The sequence below is a fragment of the Prionailurus bengalensis genome, chromosome D2, assembly GCF_016509475.1.
Source record: "Prionailurus bengalensis isolate Pbe53 chromosome D2, Fcat_Pben_1.1_paternal_pri, whole genome shotgun sequence".
Taxonomy (NCBI): Eukaryota; Metazoa; Chordata; class Mammalia; order Carnivora; family Felidae; genus Prionailurus; species Prionailurus bengalensis.
The window spans coordinates 40,662,878-40,681,898 of record NC_057351.1 but is presented as its reverse complement, the minus strand read 5'-3'; the positions used below and the strand labels follow the sequence as shown (position 1 = coordinate 40,681,898).

At 38.4% G+C, this 19,021-nt stretch overlaps 1 protein-coding gene across 7 annotated transcripts in view; it reads right to left on the bottom strand.

Moving 5' to 3' along the window:
- NRG3 (neuregulin 3) overlaps positions 1-19,021 on the bottom strand; it is a 1,064,061-nt gene that overhangs the window by 842,623 nt on the left and 202,417 nt on the right. The window lies entirely within an intron of this gene.

The window sequence follows — 19,021 nt, the reverse complement described above, 5'->3', positions numbered from 1 at the left end:
CTTTTCATACCTGCACACTCTGTTGATGTTCTCAACAAAAAATACAATACTCTTATAAGCCATAGCAAATTAGGTGGACAGGACAAGGCAGCAATCTACATAGTAATACCGTATGTTTGTAAAAGCCTGTAGCAGGACAATACTGCAATATATTATGGAATGTCAACAAGAGAAGCCTACCTGTCTTTCATGTATTTACAATCAGAGATCTTTTAACAGGAAATGTGACCCTGTCAGTTTCAAGCTCATCAGGCAATGTAGGAAGGAAAAGAAGACAATGGAAGGAATGACTTACCCATGATCACAGAGGTGAGGAAGGATCTCTGTCAATGCAAGAATCTAGAAGCCTTGACCAATTTCATCTTAATAGTAATGCTTGTTTTGGAAAAGGCCGCAAAATAATTGCCCATATTCTCTCGTATGATGGAGAAAATTCTTGTAAAAGAAGGTCTGCAAGGTTCAAATCCATACATCTTCAGTTCTGCATACCTTTTTCCAAAGGTCCGATCAATAAGACATGGAATCAATTTGCAGCTTGATCATTTCAAAAAGAACTCGATGGTGAAAGGAAACAAACAAACAAAAACCCTAAGAAATATTCAACTGGTTTATTAAAGAACCAAAAGAGGTCACTAGATGGAGAGTTTCCATGACAACTGGCAGGCAAAAATGAACAAAGGGTTCCTCCTGGCTATCTCATTGAACTGTGAATTAGGCACAGCACTCCACCCCCAGCCCACTCTCTCCTCTCTGGCTCTCCTTCCCTCCACTGACAGCCTAACTTCCTCTAGATCCATCTTTGTGTCATGTAAAGGAATAACCTCTGAGAGGGAGAATGTAAGGGAAGCACGGGTTGCCTTACACCAGCAGTTATAATCAATAAAAATACTCAAGCGAAACAAGCAGCCACTGCTTTGTGGGGTTTAAAAGGGCAAGAGGCAAAGCACTAACGTAAAAGATACAAGAAATTCAGTGTTTTAATGCAAATTGTGTCTCTTCTTTATGTACTGATTTTGTACTTAGTGCTAGCATGATCCTTAACATAATATGAAACAGGAAAGGCTTCTTCCAGCACTAACTCCTTTGCCCATGGCTCACTAAAAAGTCTAAAACATTAACTTTGACTTACTGTGATTAGATTTGAAAGAAGTCCTGGGAAAATAATCCAGGACCCCAAATCTGAATCATATATCATTTGACATTTTGTTTTTACTTTATTCTTTAAAAAAAAGAAGTCTCTTGTGGTTTTTAAATTTAGCATGCATTAGGAAAGATGATAACTAGTGCTGAGTCTGACTGATTATGGCAAAGGTGTAAATATTTCAAGGGCATATTATAAGCAAAATGCTGACACTGCGATTTAGACTCATTTCAAGCCAGAAAGTTAAGTCTGTTTATGACTAAAATTAAAATAAACAGCAAATCATATCTGTGAGGACAACATACATAGAATAAACAATTGTACTGGGGAAAAGCGGCCAGTCACAGCTTCCTACTTCACGTCCTCAGTGTCTGTTAAACACCTAACAGAGGCAGATAAAGTTTCCAAATTTCAAATAGTCACACACAAAGAAAATTTGTTCTTCCCTGATCTGATTCTCATCTCCTCTGTTTAGCGACACAGCCTGTGCATTCAAAATCCACAGGAACTCTTTTGCACTTGGAAAGAAATGCCAAATTACTTACATCAACAGAGTACTCAAGTTATGCATGAAGGGTTTTCAATTCTCACAACACAGACAAACGTATCTCTACAAATCTGGACACCATTTAGAAAACAGAAGATACCGCACTTACATCAATAGTTTGCTGTTGGGCTATAGATGCATTAATTTTTCAACATATCAACACATGAAGAAAGTACAATTGCGTTACTGAACCAAAGAGATACAGATGATCTCCACTGAGTTACTGATTAGGACTCTCAGTGACAACTGATGGAAATCACAGTCCAAAGACGACTTAAGCAAATAGAAGAACATGAGAAAGGAGACAAAGGAGAAAGAGAAAGATAGATGGAGGAGGAAAAGCAGGAGGAACAGGAGAAGGAGGAAGAGAAAAAGAAGAATATATTGGTTCATATAAGCGGGGAAAGACAGCAGTAGAGAGTAGTAAGGCTTTGAAAAGGCAAAGCAGAGGCAGGTACCAAGCCACCATCTTGAATCAGTTTCTCCCCATCACTATGCTGTTTTCATCACAGCCGCTGTGGAAAAACAAGACAAGGGCGGGGTCTCCAGACTCTGCCTACTCAGAGGTTTTTGGTGTGCTGGGAAGTTTACAAATCTTCTCACACATTCCAAGAAAAATTTCATTCCTTTTCGTTGTGTCTGACTGGGTTCTATACCTAGTTCTACACCAATCAATATGGCCTTGGAAATATGATGTGGTAACTGGCTTAGGCCTGGAGTAGGGGAAAAATTTGAGAAAATCCTGAAGGCCTCTGGAGTAGCTAAAATTATAGATTATCTCTGAGAGGTGAGAGAATGTTAGGATTTAGAGAAAACTTTCCTAATTTTAATTATTATGTATTTCATATCATATTTCATAATCTCCCTGGTAAATGCTAAATTATTCTTCCGAACTTGGCTGTGTGTTGAACACCAGTTTTTGCACTGCAGAATGCTATGGGCAGAGGGTTGTGGGATAATGAATAAGACACAGTCAATGTTCTAAGGAGTTCACGAAGGGAGACAGGGGGGTCAGATACACATGATACTGAGTCTCCTTACACTGTTAACAAGGTTGTGAAAAGTGTAAAATGAAGTTTACAAACAACATGAAGCTTGGGAGAGGGTGGAGTTTGCACAGTACGAACTTAGGATTTAGCGTGTGATCCTTCAACAAATGCACTGTTAGCTCAGAGAATAGAGAGGACAATAAATCAGCAGATACAACTGTGGTCATGGAAGGCTTTACACAAGAGGCAGCGCTTTGCAGGGTAGGCAGGTCACTAGCCACCCCCTCAAAAAAGGGATGAGAATAAGAATAAAGCTGAAACACAGACTCGAAACAATCTTTAAAACCCTGATTTAGGTCTTACGTCCATAATGTCTTAATAAGATTGTCAAATAGATTCATTACTTTATTGTAAAACCACAAACCTGTCCTTCTGCCTTAAAGATTAAGTACATCTAACAGTGCTGCTCTTTACAAAGCCATGATGATTATTGCCTAAGTAGCCTTTTTGCTTTGATGAGCCCTCTGTGCCCAAGTGAGGATGAGGAATATCCATCTTGCAAAGTTCATCCTTGCTTATAGACACGGGACCCAAATTGATAGCCCTGCCTTCCACCCATGCTAAGCCTTACACATCCTTCCAGATTCTCCAACCTTCTCCTATTAATATTAATGTCAACAATAACAACACATCTGAGAGAAAGGGGACTGGAAGACAGTGATGACACCAGACATTTCAACCTAAATCTACCAGACTCTGGGATGGACTAATGACTTGATAGTGTCAGTTGTGGGCAAGCCACTCCCCCAAATTCACCCTAATTTCATTTGAGGATAGCAGGAACAAGTTCTATTTTTTTTTACTGCCCAGGATCCAATGCATAATTCAGAGCACCAGGAAGCCACAGCAAGCTGCAGAAATGTACCAAGTCCACACAGTTTCCTCTCTATCTTTAGAACCACCATGATGATGGTTCTTTCAATTGTGTGAATCAGGGATTATACTGGTTCAAGACCCAGATCAATATGAAGTGCATCTGATTTCAACACTACTGAAAACCAGGTCGGACTGAAAGAGCAGATAGAAAATAAAAATCAATTTTTGTTTAGCTTTCCTGCTTTGCATGGGCTTTGGCAGAGCAGAGGGGTAGACTTTTAAAAATTGGATTTCAATCTGATTTTCTTCATGTCAAACAGTGAATAAGGTGAGATCTGAGACTTAAAACTGTGGAAATGCCTTCTGCTTTCTGAGAGTATTTGAGATTCCAAGGAAAATATGGATATTATTTTAAATGCCTGGTAGAGACAGTTCAAAAAGAAAAGCTTAAGGTATCCACAGATAAACTCATATTACAAAACCATCTATTTAGACAGCAATTCTGTTACTATGGCACTTTTTGACTATTATAACCAACTTCTGCTAAAACTCTTTCAGGTTTAGGTTATGTGCCGTGATTATGTATCAATTACCAAATTCTTCTTCGCTCTCAGTGTGCATTGGTAAACGGAAACTAGTTTGCAGTGACATAGCCTACCTTATATGACCAGCTGAATCTCTTCGTGGTATTTTTCTAGACTGGGATATTGCAATTTGGAGTATTACAGTGTCCTCCACTATACTTCATGAGGGAACATGATGCATCCTGGTGAAGTGTCTGTTTTGCAAAAGGAAGTTGGACATTTGTCCTAAGGAATCCTGAAGAAGCAGTATTCTCTTGAGAGGGCAGAAACAATTCAAAGGAACAAGGCTCAGGGTTAGGTTGTGCCCACCAGGGTCCTCTTGGCTACAGATAGGGCTTTTGTTTCCACCATGGTAACAGTCATGTACAATGAACTGACTTAAATATTTGTTCCTCATGGTAATCATTTCCTAATGACACCAGTTGTCCAGCACAGCTGGACATGTCCTTCAGTCTGTGTGGTGACTTGGGAACCACCCTTAATGCATGCTTCCACAAAGTCTCAAGCAGCGGTGGTGGTAGCATGAACAGAGAAGAACTACACCTCGGGCAACTGAGCAGTGACCAGCACTGTTCCCTATGAGTGAAGGGGACAGCCACGTAAAGAAGCAGTGATTTCCTGGAGCTAACTCAGAGTGGAAGTCAGAAAATGGGGAAATGACCTTGACGATGTGGTCCTGGCCTGAGAATGATTAGATACTGACATGTAAGGGATATACTGAGCCAGAAATGCGGAAAGTTGAGGGAGATATGGACAAATACAATGAGAAGGGTAGATACTTCTAAATCTTGACAAAGGCATTTCACCCAGGGGAAATAGTGCGATAGAAGCATTAAGAATAAGGATAGAAGTGTGATTCGTGCAGGGTTATCTGTAAGGATAAAAGCAAACAAAAAATAGCTCATACGTATCCAAAATTAGAAGAGCGCCTAACTATAGTTCTAAAGTGCACAAGATTATTATAAAGGCTTTGAAACTGGGATTATATCACTAACACAAGCAAGTTTCTATGATACCATTCTAAACTCAAAAAAAGCACAACACAAGACAGTATGAATTTGAGGATTCTAATGAATGCACGTGAAAAATAATATGCAGAAATGAAAACCATATGTTTTTAATATTGAGTGTGTTATTAATATCATACATTTGTCTTTAAATTATACAAATCGTATAAAGGAGAGGGAGTAAGAAGAAAACAACCTTGCTAAAGCTTGTATGTATCAAACAGACACTAAAAGTATGTCTGCCCAGTACTTAGATAAGTGGGAGCTTTTGGTACATGGAAGGAAACACTCATCTTTCTCCCCAGGTGCAAACAACTGGCAATTACAGAGAAGGGTATGAAGTTATGCAGGCACACAGGCTGGCAACAAGCAAAAGCATCTTCCCTAAATTAGCTCTCATGGCGCCCTTACAATCAACAGAATATTATAGCATGTGAGTATATGATTTACAAATATATAAATAAATAAATAAATATATGCCATGACAAAGGTGCTGAAAATATTATACCTACAAGTATATGGGGGCACCGCCAAAGTCCTCTGAGGCCCCTGATGTCCAGGAATGGATGCAATGCTACTGTAAATGGCCAAATAGTAGCCTCAGATCATGTGTGCAAGCTCTATTTAAGAATGTTATCACGGGGGCTGCGTGGGTGGCTCAGTCGGCTAAGCGTCTGACTTTGACTCAAGCCATGATCTCGTAGTTCACTAGTTCCAGACCCGCGTCCAGCTCTGTGCTGACAGCTCAGGGCATTCTTCAGATACTCTGTCCCCCACCCCTCTCTCTGCCCTTTCCCCTGCTCATGCTCTCTTTCAAAAATAAATAAACATTTAAAAAATGTTATAATCAAGAGAGTGATCATATTAAGACTAACATTTAAAAATATATTCGTGAGGGGGGAAATATATTCATTTTTTCTTTACAATATAAAAAATACCTAAGAGAAGACAGTAATGCATTTGGAAAAAATGAGCCAATCAGAGACCTAGGCCCTTCACCTCAAAGGACTTCTTGGGGGTCTCCCACTCAGGCCTCTTTTCTTTGGGATACTCACAACTTTTCAGAAAAGCAATAAATCACTCAAAAATTGGTATTTGCAATTTTTTTACTCAAGTAATCACACTCCAGGCCTGCCTTATTCTATGTCTCTAATTTTCCTCAGGGTCACTTTTCATGTAAGTCGCTTCAGCCCCAACTCTACAGTTTCATTTTGATTTTTTTCCCCTCATCTCCAACCTCAGTGTCATACCCTATCTCTCTACCATCCCATTGACTTTATAATTCCCAAGACCTACCCACCTGCTTTCCCACGCTCTATCTAAACCAGAGACCTTAACATTTATCTAGACCTTAACATTTCTTTGACTCCCTAGCCGGGTATTGACCACACCTCAGAGAGCTCTAATGCCCTCATTTGCAAAATAACAAGTTTGAAATGGAAGGACTTTCTCGTTAAATATTAGAGATGAGGGTGCAAAGGAAAGGCATGACCCAGTATTTTAGGGAGATGGAGCTATGCTTCATGTTTTTTAAGATGTTTCAAATTCCTTAATTTTGCAACACTGTAATCTAGACTAGTGGATGTTTTTCTTAAAACAACAAAGAGGAAAGCAAATCAAGCAGTTCTCATTTCTCTAAAATGGCTAAGCAAATTTTCTGTTAAGCACTTTAAACGGAGGATACAAGCTAAGGATTAAATGAAACAAGAAATATTTGAGTTTTAAAAAGGAGATTTTTGTGTTATACATCAAAAACAAAATCTAAATGATATTTTTTTGTTGTTGTTGCAATTTTGACAAGTAAACTCAGCTCAAAGCGGGAAGACCCTCATTGGAATGAGCCATGTCTTAAATGCATCCAGACAGAGACCATGCCCGGAAATGGACATGCCACCCACCAATGTGCCTCCAACTGCCTAAATCCATCCTTGGTTTTGGTTAGGAGACACACATCTGGGAGTCATTTGTAGACAGCGATGGGTTTCCATCAGGACAACGAGGCATAGATATACTGTGTGCAGCGGTTTTTGAGGTTGAGTCTGGGTGTCCATGGTAAAGAGAGTCTGTATTCCTGTTTGACATGGGTTAGCTGCTGAGATGTGGGGTAGGGAGCAAGTAAAGAGAATGTCAAAGGGACTAGCAATGTCGGTGCCAGGTATCTGAGACCCTTGATGGACCAAATATGTTGATGCAAAGAGGAAGACACTGAGGTACATGGAGATGTGACAATTTCATAGAGTTTAGGTGGTAAAATGAAGACCAAATTCCAGAACACTCAATACATCCTAAGCATCCTCAGGCATGCTATACTATACTAAAGTAGTATACATTACTACTATACTAAATATAGTAGATTTCCTTTGAAGCTTAGTTAGTCTCTTAGCTCAGAGCAAGAAATTCCCCAAGAGGTGGGACAAGATCACCCATATTGTACTTGACAGGGAAAGAAAAGATGGAAGTGACAAGCAGTCATGAAAGAACAGAGTCGGAGCTCTGCCACATCCTTGGGTGGCAGGAAAAGGGACAGAGGGGGACAGAAGGGACTTCGAAAAAGGTATGGAACAAGATGACCTGCCCCACAGGCTTTTAGTTATCCGTTTCCAGATAATGCAATAGATCTGTAATATAGATGTCATTCCCCACCCCCTCCAAAATAATAAATTTTAGCCATACCAACTGAAGAGATAGAAAATTATGCACCAAAAAGCCTGGGGTGTCTGAATGGAGGCCCAAAATCTGTAAATAACAATCTATTTATTTGGTTTCCACCCCTCTAGAGGATGTTAAACAAACGCTTACAGAAAACAGAAGAATGACATGAAGGGTCAGGCAGGGGGAGGGGTGATACATTGGGATGGAGATGTAGTGAACACAAAACTCAAGTCTCACGTAAAAGCCCTTCAGCTCTACCTGTCAACTGCTTTGCAGACTGCCCAGTGCTGACTGGTCTTTTGTTTTCTTCTTTTTTCCAAAGAAGCAAGTGTGTGGATATTTACATAAAATCTTCAGATTTTTTTTAAAAATTTCAAAGTAAAACACAAATACCTTACTTTATTTATTTACAGCAGTTTTATTCATAATTGTATAAAGGCTTATTCATAACTTAATCCATCATTGCCAAAACTTGGAAGCAACCAAGATGTCCGTTAGCAGGTGAATGGGTAAATTAACTATGCTACATCCAGACAATGGGATATTGTTCAGCACTAAGAAACAAGCTATCAAGCCATGGAGAGACACGGAGGAACCTTAAACTCAGATTTGCTAAATGACAGAAGCCTAACTGAAAAGGCTGCTTACTGTATGATTCCAATTATATGACATTCTAGAAAAGGCAAAGCTATGGTGACACTGAAGAGTTCTGTGGTTGCCATGGTTTGGGAAGGAGGGAGGGATGAATAGACCGAGCACAGAGAGTTTTCTGGGACATTAAACCACTCTGTATGATACTACATCTGTGGATACATGTCATTATACATTTGTCTATACCCAGAGACTGGATAACATCAAGAGTAAACCCTAATGTTAACTATGGACATTGAGTGATAATGATGTATCAATGCAGGCTCATCAGTTATAACAAAATCTCACTCTGATGGGGGATATTCATACTGGGGAAAGGCTATTCACATATGGGGTCAGGGAGTATAGGGAAAATCTCTGTACCTTTCCCCTCAATTTTGCTGTGAACGTAAAACTGCTCTACAAATAAAGTCTATTCCAGAAATGCACACATACATAAACACTCTGCCACAAACCACACACACACACACACACACACACACACACACACACACACACATCTGCAGTTAAAATTTGGTTAAGTGGGCTGCTGTTTTCAAAATCTGAGCACCTCAAAGAAAGCTACTAAAGCCTTTGCTGCTTCTCTTCACATGACAAGTTAACCACACACCTTTGGCCAGCGCAGAAAATGCTTGGGATATTCTGTGCAACTTCATTCCTATAAAAATACCGATAAACCACACATTACTAGACAGTATTTGTGTTTTTTTTACTATAAACTAAATTGTATCCAGTTTTACAATTTTTAGCATTTAAAGATTAAACCTTCAAGAGAAATAATTGCCAAGATTTTGATGATAGATGTTCACCTCTTATTTCCTGTGGCATTAAATATGGCTGAGAGCACTCCCCCAGAGAGCAGTTAGTAGTCACTCAACTTTCATCAGGAGATCCTGCCTTTATCTCCTCTTATTTTTCATTTTCACTACACAAAAAATATCCTCAACTCTGAGGAAAACTGGAAAGATACTCACTGTCTTTCAGAGTTGTAACCTCTTCTGTATTTATTTATTTAGATGTCTTAAATCATGAGTCAGTTCCTTGAGAAGCCAGCTTGGAGCACTGCTGGTTAAAAGGAGGGGCTGGTCAGCTTACTTTAAATCTGGATAAGGCAGGTCTGTATCAACAGAATCCTGATAGGTCTGTATGTCCAGAAAATTACGAAAATGGAAGACCCTGTTGGTGGTGACGGCATGACTTGCATGTTGGGGGCATACACTGAAATTTTCAGTTTTCTTTTCACACAATAAAAAGGTGGGAGGTGACAACAAAGGACGAGATATCATGCCACCTACTCATTTGGTTTGCAAGGGATGTGGACTATTTTCCTCCATCAATCAGGTAAAGTAGTGGTGAACACACCCCACCCCACCCCCATCAGTAATAGGGAAACAGAATCAATATCAAATAAGAAACACTTTTTTAAAAAAATTTTTTAGAGACAGAAAGAGAGCACGAGTGGGGAAGAAAGGCAGAGGAATAGAGAGAATCCCAAGCAGACTCCACATTCAGAGTGAGCACAACACAGGGCTAGATCCCACGACCCTGGGATCATGACCTGAGCCAAAATCAAGAATTGTACACTTAACCTACTGAGCCAACCAGGTGCCCCAAAACACATTTATCTTTATATTTAAAAAATAATAGAGAAAGAAATAGTGTCAGGATCAGTTGCCAATTAGCATATTGCCTTATCTCAAGGGTCCAACTGGGGATTGTTGGCATCTCTCCAAATATAGGCCCAAACAGAGATGGGAAGAGAAGACACAGAGAGGGGCTGCCTAAAGGAACACAAATCTCTTCCTGCCTCCAACCACCCCTTGGAACTCTACCCTCTGTATTTGGAGGGAAAAAGGCCACTGGATGAGACACTTCCTAGAACTTGTTAGTTTGGCCCTGAATAATTCCTTCCACGGGGTCACTTCTAATGTTTTTCTTTCATTCTAAATACTTGGTCATGATAAACAAAATGATATCAAACAGAAGCATGTACAATCCATTATGACATCTACTATAAAAATTATGTTAAGAACACAACCCACCATCCATCATCCAATGCTCCCTATATAAAGATATTTGTGGGATTTTTTAAACTCCAATGTGTTTCTTGTTTTTATAAATTGGTCAGATTCCTTCTTTAAAGTATTGCAATAATTCTCCCAATACATTCACTTGTTATTGTCTTCCAGAAAGTAAAAGCCAAGCCTAAAACTCTAACAGCAGTTATAAATAGTTACAAGAGAAAGAGGCATGTTTAATTTTTTCCAAGGGATATGAAATCAGTGGTTACCTAAAATATCTAAACTCATACCTTACATAAAATAACCTTAGTAAATATTTGTTAAATTGAGTGGAATTTATAAAACTCCCAGGAATTATGAAATAAGCACTTAGAAATGGAAATTCCACCATTTAAAATGAATTTAATTAAGGGTAATTAATAACTTAATTCAAAGATATAATGACACTGGGATGGATTAAATGTCAAAGAGAGCTGATGATTTATTTTGCTTGAATCTCAAAAAACTAATGTGTGATGAGCACTATTTTCTGTACAGCTAATAAATGCAGAAATTAATTTTATTACAAAAAGACAAAATTATTGATATGTAACCCTTTGTTTTCAAAATCTACATCTACTTTGACAATAAATGACCATTCTTCAGATCTTCCATTCTAAATGGTTGTTATTTTTTTAATATTTATCTTTTTTTTGAGAGGGTGTGAGAGAGAGAGAGAGAGAGAGAGCAAGTGGGAGAGGAGCAAAGGGAGAGGGAGAGAGAGAATCTCAAGCAGGCTCCACAGAGCCAGTGCAGAGACAGACATGAGGCTCAATCTCACGAATCATAAGATCATGACCTGGCCCAAAATCAAGAGTTGGATGTTTAACCAACTGAACCACCCAAGCCCCCCGCTAAATGGCTGCTATTTGCTGTTACTTTCCTAAAAGTTTATTATCATGGGTTGTGATGTATTATAAAAATCATAGAATCAGAGATCCAAAAGATACAGGGAATTCCCCTCCCCTTATCATCATCCATCAGGTAAGTCAATTCCCACTAAGTTTCTTACAGATAAGACAATCAAGGACTCCCAAGACCAGCAGTCCTGGACACAACTCCATGCAAGTTTATTCCTGGGTCTTCCTACAAAAACTCCTTCAGCTGTTCCACAAAGTAATCATCCAAGGAGAACACAATTGGCTAATGAAAACCAAAAGAACCATCATAAAACATACTTAAGGAAAGTAAATACAACCAGAGCTGGAAAATCTAAGGCAAGATCTGTCTCTGGCAGTGAACTACAAAATGAGGGAGTTGGGACTACAACCACAGAGGACACAGTTCATCTTCGAGCATCAACACTGGCAGGCTACACTTAAGAACTGGACTTAGTGAGGAGGGGAAAGAGCACTGTGACTGATCGTGAGTGACATCTGTCCTCTGACCTCAGTGTGGAACTCAGGAGTGGTGGAATGTATGTCATGAGCAGGCACCCAGAACAGATTAGCCCCAAGATAGCCTCCATCTCCAGTACTCTATGGTTCAGGAAATATGGCCTCAATGTGATACAACATGATACATTTGCTTGTCACTTTATTTACAATTCCCCTCCAACCCCTCTTGATTCCTCCTCCTTTTATCATTTTCCTACTCTCCTTTAAATGTCCCTTTTCCCATTATTTTTACAGTTCCTTATCCCTCCCATTTCATTCTGGATTTCAGATTTCTCATCCTTCCTCCATAATCCCAAAGTAGACCACCTAATTCTACTCTTCTTTTCAGGTAGGGGCAACCTTTCATTTCAGATTTTTAAAGGGGCATTTATTTAGTATTTTTTCCAAATGTGTTCATTTCCTGCTGAATTAGGGACACTTTAATCCCCTATCACACACACAAACATACTACACTTAAACTAGAAAAAAATGGAAATAATAGAAAGTACAAAGTAAGGGAAAATCATCCATATATCTATCTATGCTAGTTTTTAAATTTTAAAATTTTACTTAAATTTTAAATAAAATTATGATCATGCTTCACAAACTATACCTCCATTTCCCCCTGCCACATTTTTTGTTTTAACTTCTCATATTACATGCTGAAACATACCTGGCCATGCAGTTAATTCTTTAGTGGAAAAAACGCACTAGTGAGATTCGGGGAATCTGTTGTTTGCCATTATTTAAAGGTCTTAAATCTGTAAACCTACTTATATGGGCACATAGTGAGAATGATAAAATGGATTTAAAGGCACCTGACTCCCCCAAAATGGACACAAAAACCCAATATGTAAAAAATTGTATGCATGTCAATCTAAAACTTGGGTACATTCAAAAACACAAAAAATAAAGTTTAAGGGCAAACAGTACACTGCCATGTACACAATAAATAACAACATCTGGAAAATGCAAAGAAGTCTATATATTCCTAACAAGAAGAAAACTATCCAATACCACACACAACAAAGGTCATGGACAGGCACTTCACAGAGAAATACACATTTCTAATAAACATACAAAAAATTCTGACATTCAATTGATGCAACTTACAACAACAAAATTCATATTGCTAAGCATCAGAAATGTAATATTTAAATTCACTCATTAATTCAACAGATAATTGCCAACTCCAAACCAAGCATGATCTCCCAGCCACAAAAAGTTATCAAAATTCACTGCCTTTGAGGATTTGGGAGGAGAATCTCATGTCTGTCTGGCAAAAAAAGAGGCTTGGGTGGAAGTCCTGTTGGAGATTTTGGCTAAATCTATCAATATTTACATCATCTTTGATTCTTTCTTTTCTCTCACATACCAAATCTAATCCTCTGGTAAATCCTAGGTTCTACCCTCAAATATCAATCCAATGACTTCTTTGTATAATGTTTCTAGAAGCTACCCCAAGGCTCCTATTGTCTTCTGTCTGGCTTATAATATTAGACAATCCACAGGGATTCCTGTTTCCAATATTGCTGCCCTGGAGTTTTTTTTGTTTCGTTTTGTTTTGTTTTAAAGCAACCATGCTCCTATTTTAAATGTAAATTAAATCATGTCATCTATCTGCTTAAAACAATACAATAGATTCCCATCACAATCCAAAATTCCTACTATTCCACTTTCTTCCCCTGGGTCCAACATGGAACATCCCATCCCTAGAAGTTCAGATTCTGTTGAGTTTTTTTTTTACATTGGCTGCAGCCCTTTGCCTATTTCCCACTCTCTTTTAAATAAATGATCCTTTAGTACTATTTTTTTTTATTATAGTTTACCTTAATTCTGATAGCACCCTTGCTGCTCCCAATGACCAAACCCTGCTCTGTTCTTCTTCAGAGCACTTATGACTACTCGGCATTTGCTGCTGTCTTTTTTTTTTCTTCACATTTTATACTCATCATTCTCATACATGTATTCTTATTTATTTGTTGGTTGTCTATCTTTGCCACTGGAATGTAAACTGCTAAAGTACAGGCATTTTGTCTGTTTTTCTCAGGACTATATCACTAATCCTAGAACCATAAATATTTGTTTCATGAATGAATGAATAAACTTAAAATATATATAACCTTTCATCCAGCAATACCAATTTGAGGAAATTATCCTAAAGAATTTGCACAGGAGCTAAAAGAAGTGCATGCTGTAGGATCCATCATCAATAATAGTGAAAAATGAGTAAACTTGTAAGTCCACCAACATGCACATCACCGGACAAATTATACAGCATACATCTTACATACATGGTACAAAAACAAAACAAAACAAAAAAAAGCAAGAATGAGGTAGACCTATATGATCACTATTAGAAATAGTGAAAGAACTCCAAGACATATTGTTAAGTAAAACAAAAATGCAGGTCATTGGCACAGCTATCTTTTTGAAAATCTGATAATGGGTAAAAGGTGCCATATTTTATATAGGGAATGTCAAAATATCACAATATATAAAAGAAGCCAGCAAGAACATCTCACAGACTTTGTGACAGATGTTGTATTTCTATACCCTGATTAATATCCTGACAGACCTGTAAATGTGATAAAATGAAAGGAATCCTTCACTGCTGTGTTATTACCTGGCTGTCCAGATAGCATGCATCTCAGAGGTCAAAATTTTCTAATATTTCCAGGTAGTCTGCTCCAGGCTTGATCTTAAGAACTAATGAAACTATATATTCTACTTTGTTGTCACTCAATCCCTGTTGTTCTGTTATTAGTCAAGCCAAATATGTGTGTGTGAGTGTGTGTGTACATATATATATGTATATATATATATATACATATGTGTGTGTATATATATATATATATATGTACATACACACTCACACACACATATTTATATACATACATAGGTCACTTCCCTTGTTTCTTTGTTCTAATTTTATAAATGATGCTTAGACATAAAATCTTAATGCAAAATGAACATGTCATCTATAATCCTAACACCAAGAGAAAACCACTGTCTCTAAATTCTTGCTTATGCATTTTCAGCAACTTTTCAAAGTACTATAGGATCCTCCAAATTTGGAGCATTCTCTTTAAGCAGAGCTGAATATTTTTTTTCGTCAAATACTGTATAAGCATTTCCCCCCAAATTAAATATATATGAAAAGAAATTTTATCTTGCTATCTGCATTCTATTTTAATTGTGTATGCAGTATTTATTCAACCAGCCATCCATTATTAAACAGGAGATACGAAACTCCTACTCTACACTGATCGGTGAGGTACATACTGGCCACCAGGCTGTGAGCTCTCCTTATCTGTCAGAGAAGACAGATGCTGAACAAGCAATTATCCCAAAGCAATTCCCTTCTTACAGTTCCTGAAGATCATCCTCCATGTTTCTCTTTCTCTCCCACCCTGTAACCAATCTTTCAGAAAATGCTATTAGCTCTACATTCAAAATATAACCAGATATATTTCAGGTGAAAAAAGCAAGGTACAGTAAGGATTATATCATATGCAAATATGTTGTGGTAAGAAAGGAGGATAAAAGCATAATCTGTTTCATGTGTTCTTTCATAAATACATATATACACACATATATATACACACATACATATGCATAGGTACAAAGGTATTCATATCAACAACCCATTGAAAGATCACTGAAAGAATACCCAGGAAACGAACAAGTGGGATGCAGGGGGTCTAGGCTGTGACTTCCCACATACAACTTTTAAAATATTTTTGACTTTTGAATCATAAAATTTATTGCTAATTACATAGAAAACTGAGCTATTCAAGCAATAAAAATAAATATGTAACTATCACAACCCAACACTTCTCTGCCTCTACCTACACCACATGGACCCATATCCCACCATCTCTTTCCTTTATTATTTCAACAGTCTCTTAAATAGGCTCCTGACTCCACACTGTCTCATCAGCCAAATCTCAACAGAGTAGCCAGAGTGTGAGACGTAAGTGAAATCATGTTTCTCTGGTCAAACCTTCCAACAGCTTCCCATTGCTGTCTGGGTAGAAAGCCTGCCTCCTCAGGACTGCCTGCAGGGCTCCCCGCATTCTCATCAGCCTCTTCTGTCATTCTCTCTTTGGTTCCCTCTGCTCAGTGACAGTGGCCTTTTTGCAGGGATTTGAATGCATCCAACATGCTGTCCCCTGAGTGCTTTCATTTTGCTCTTCCCTCTCTCCAGAACACTCTTCTCTCTACCCCTCACCCAGGGTAAGTTTCCAATCACTTGTCACCTTATCATTGAGGTCTTCCCTTAACAATTTAAAATCCCATCATCCCCTCCTCCACCATCCTCCATCATTACCCCCATCTGCGTTCACTATTTCTTAACAGCATCTTATCTTAATAGCACCGTTTTATAAAAAAAAAAAATTTTAACATTGATTTATTTCTGAGAGACAGAGAGAGACAGAGCATGAGCAGGGGAGGTGGAGAGAGAGAGAGAGAGAGAGAGAGAGAGACAGAATCCGAAGCAGGTCCCAGGCTTCGAGCTGTTTGTCAGCACAGAGCCCAATGCGGGGCTCGAACTCACGAACTGCGAGACCATGACCTGAGCCGAAGTCGGACGCTCAACAGACTGAACCACTCAGGCGCCCCAGCACCTTTTCGTAATAGCACACTATTGCCATCTGACATATAACATGCTTCACTTATTAGCTGCTTTTTCTGTTGTTGTTTAATCATTTGTTCCCACACTCTGACAGGAATTCTCTACTTTGTTCACTCCTTAATCCCCAGTATCTTGAAAAACACCTGGCACATATTCAGCTCTTCAATAGGTATGTAGTTATTGACAAAATGAATAAACAATTAATGTACGCTGAGAATTATAAAGTGAGATTACAGGGTACTATAAGAACAAAGTGCACAAACTAACCAATCCCATTTTAGTGGGCATTCCAGTTATTTAAAATATTTCACTATCATAAATAATTCTGTAATAAAAGTCTGCATACAGAAATCACTGCATATACATCTTATGATTTCCTTAGAACAAATTCCCAAAGGTAAGTGACCAGGTAAGCATACACAGTTTAATGACTTGATATATACGCTCAATTTGCCAACTCAGAAAATTGTGAGGATTTAGCTACTTGAACAATTAGTTTTATCTTGTGAAAAAATAATAATTTGACAGGCAGACACTGTGTCAATCTGCTTGGCTTTGAAGACCAATTAGTTTGAAATGTTTTTCATTTGTCTCTTGGTAATTTTTATTTATTTCACAATTTGCGTGGTCATAGCCTTTGCTCTTTTCTCTCATTTGTCTTTTTTCTTATTAAATCATAACAACTTTTATTTATCAAATATGTTGACACTTTATCTAATAGGATACTGTTATCTCTCCAGTTTGTTTTCTTTCATTGTGTTTATCTTCATTAGACACACTAACATTTAAACTTTTTGTTTCATTAAACTTACCCATATTTTCTGTTATAGTTTTTGGCTTTATTTCAATGATTTGATTTTTTAATATAATTTACTGTCAAATTGGTTTCCATACAACCCCCAGTGCTCATCCCAACAAGTGCCCTCCTCTGCCCATCACCCACTTTCCCCTCTCCCCCACCCACCATCCACCCTCAGTTTTTTCTCTGTATTTAAGAGTCTCTTATGGTTTGCCTCTCTCTCTCTCTCTCTCTCTCTCTCTCTCTCTCTCTCTGAAAAAAAAATCGCCATCTCAAAGAAAAATAAAATCCACTCATATTTTCTTCAGGGTTTTTTTTCTTTTGTTGGCATTTCTAAATTTAACTTACGCCTTCTCCTTCTGTCCCTTCTTTCTTTAAAATATTGGCTCCTTTTTTGCATGTGATCAGCTGGCATATCCCCCCCAACCCCCGGAAGCAATGGAAGTCACCCCCAATGTGAAGGAACTGACTGCGGGATAACAGGTCCCGATGAGGGGCAGAACGGAAGGCAGTGGTAGTTGCCATCAGTCGAACTTCCTGGTGGAGCAGGACAGCTTTGAAAGCAGCTGTTCTACCTCAGACTTCAGCTCAACACACACCCTTTCTCTTGATTTCACCAACATATTTCTTGACACATGTAAAGCATGCATAAGATCTCAGATTCATTATTTTGTCGGATAATGAGGAACGGTCCAGATGGTGCTTAATCAAATATATCCATTCAGTAGAAATCTTTGAGGTATCACATGATTTTCCTTGATATTGACAGACTATTATTAATAAGAGAGGAGAACCCCTTCTTTCACTGTGCCAACACTGCACCGGAAAAAAAGGCAGTAGAAGCATCTATTTCTTTTAACAAACACATCTGCTACCCTTCCCATTTTTATCATGAATTTGTATCAAATAATTCACCCTAGCAGTTTTTAAAACTTATTTCAATATGGAACTTCTCTATCAGCTACGAGATCACTATCACTTTGACACGTTTTCCAAGTTTTCTACAATCAAGACTTTGTGATTTTATTTATATAAACCTCTTCAAAAATAAAGACAAACTTAAATACTAGGTTTTTTAAAACTTTTTAAATATTTCTTTACTTTTAAGACAGAACGAGTGGGAAAGAGGCAGAAAAAGAGGGGGACAGAGGATCTGAAGCAGGCTCCATGCTGACAGTAGAAAGCCCGATGCGAGGCTCAAACTCACAAACTGTGAGATCGTGACCTGAGCCAAAGTCAGACGCTTAACCGACTGAGCCTCCCAGGGGCCCCTTAAATACCTGTTTTAAATGAGTGGAGCACATAAACTGAGACAGATCTTGACCTGAAGTCAGCAGTTGTGGGTCTGCAATTTGTCCTCACTGTATGACCTTGAGCATTAATGTTCAAATTATCTTTTTTCACACTTATTAAAAATGAGACTACATAAACATGCCTATGCACATATAAAATGTCTGTTGGCAAGTTAAATATGCTCACACATGACTACTGCCTCACCTGTCACAACAGTAGATGTATGTTAACCTTCCCAGTGGCATCTCTGGTTTAAGGTTCCTGAAGAGGCAGATTCACAGCAGCGAAACTTCCACCTGCCTCTCTACGTAGTCTTCGTCAATGTGACAACTTTCTCTTAGTTTTCTAATGTCTTTATTCCCATGGAAACCAGCCTGCTTCTCGGTGGAGATGCATACTGGGTAGAG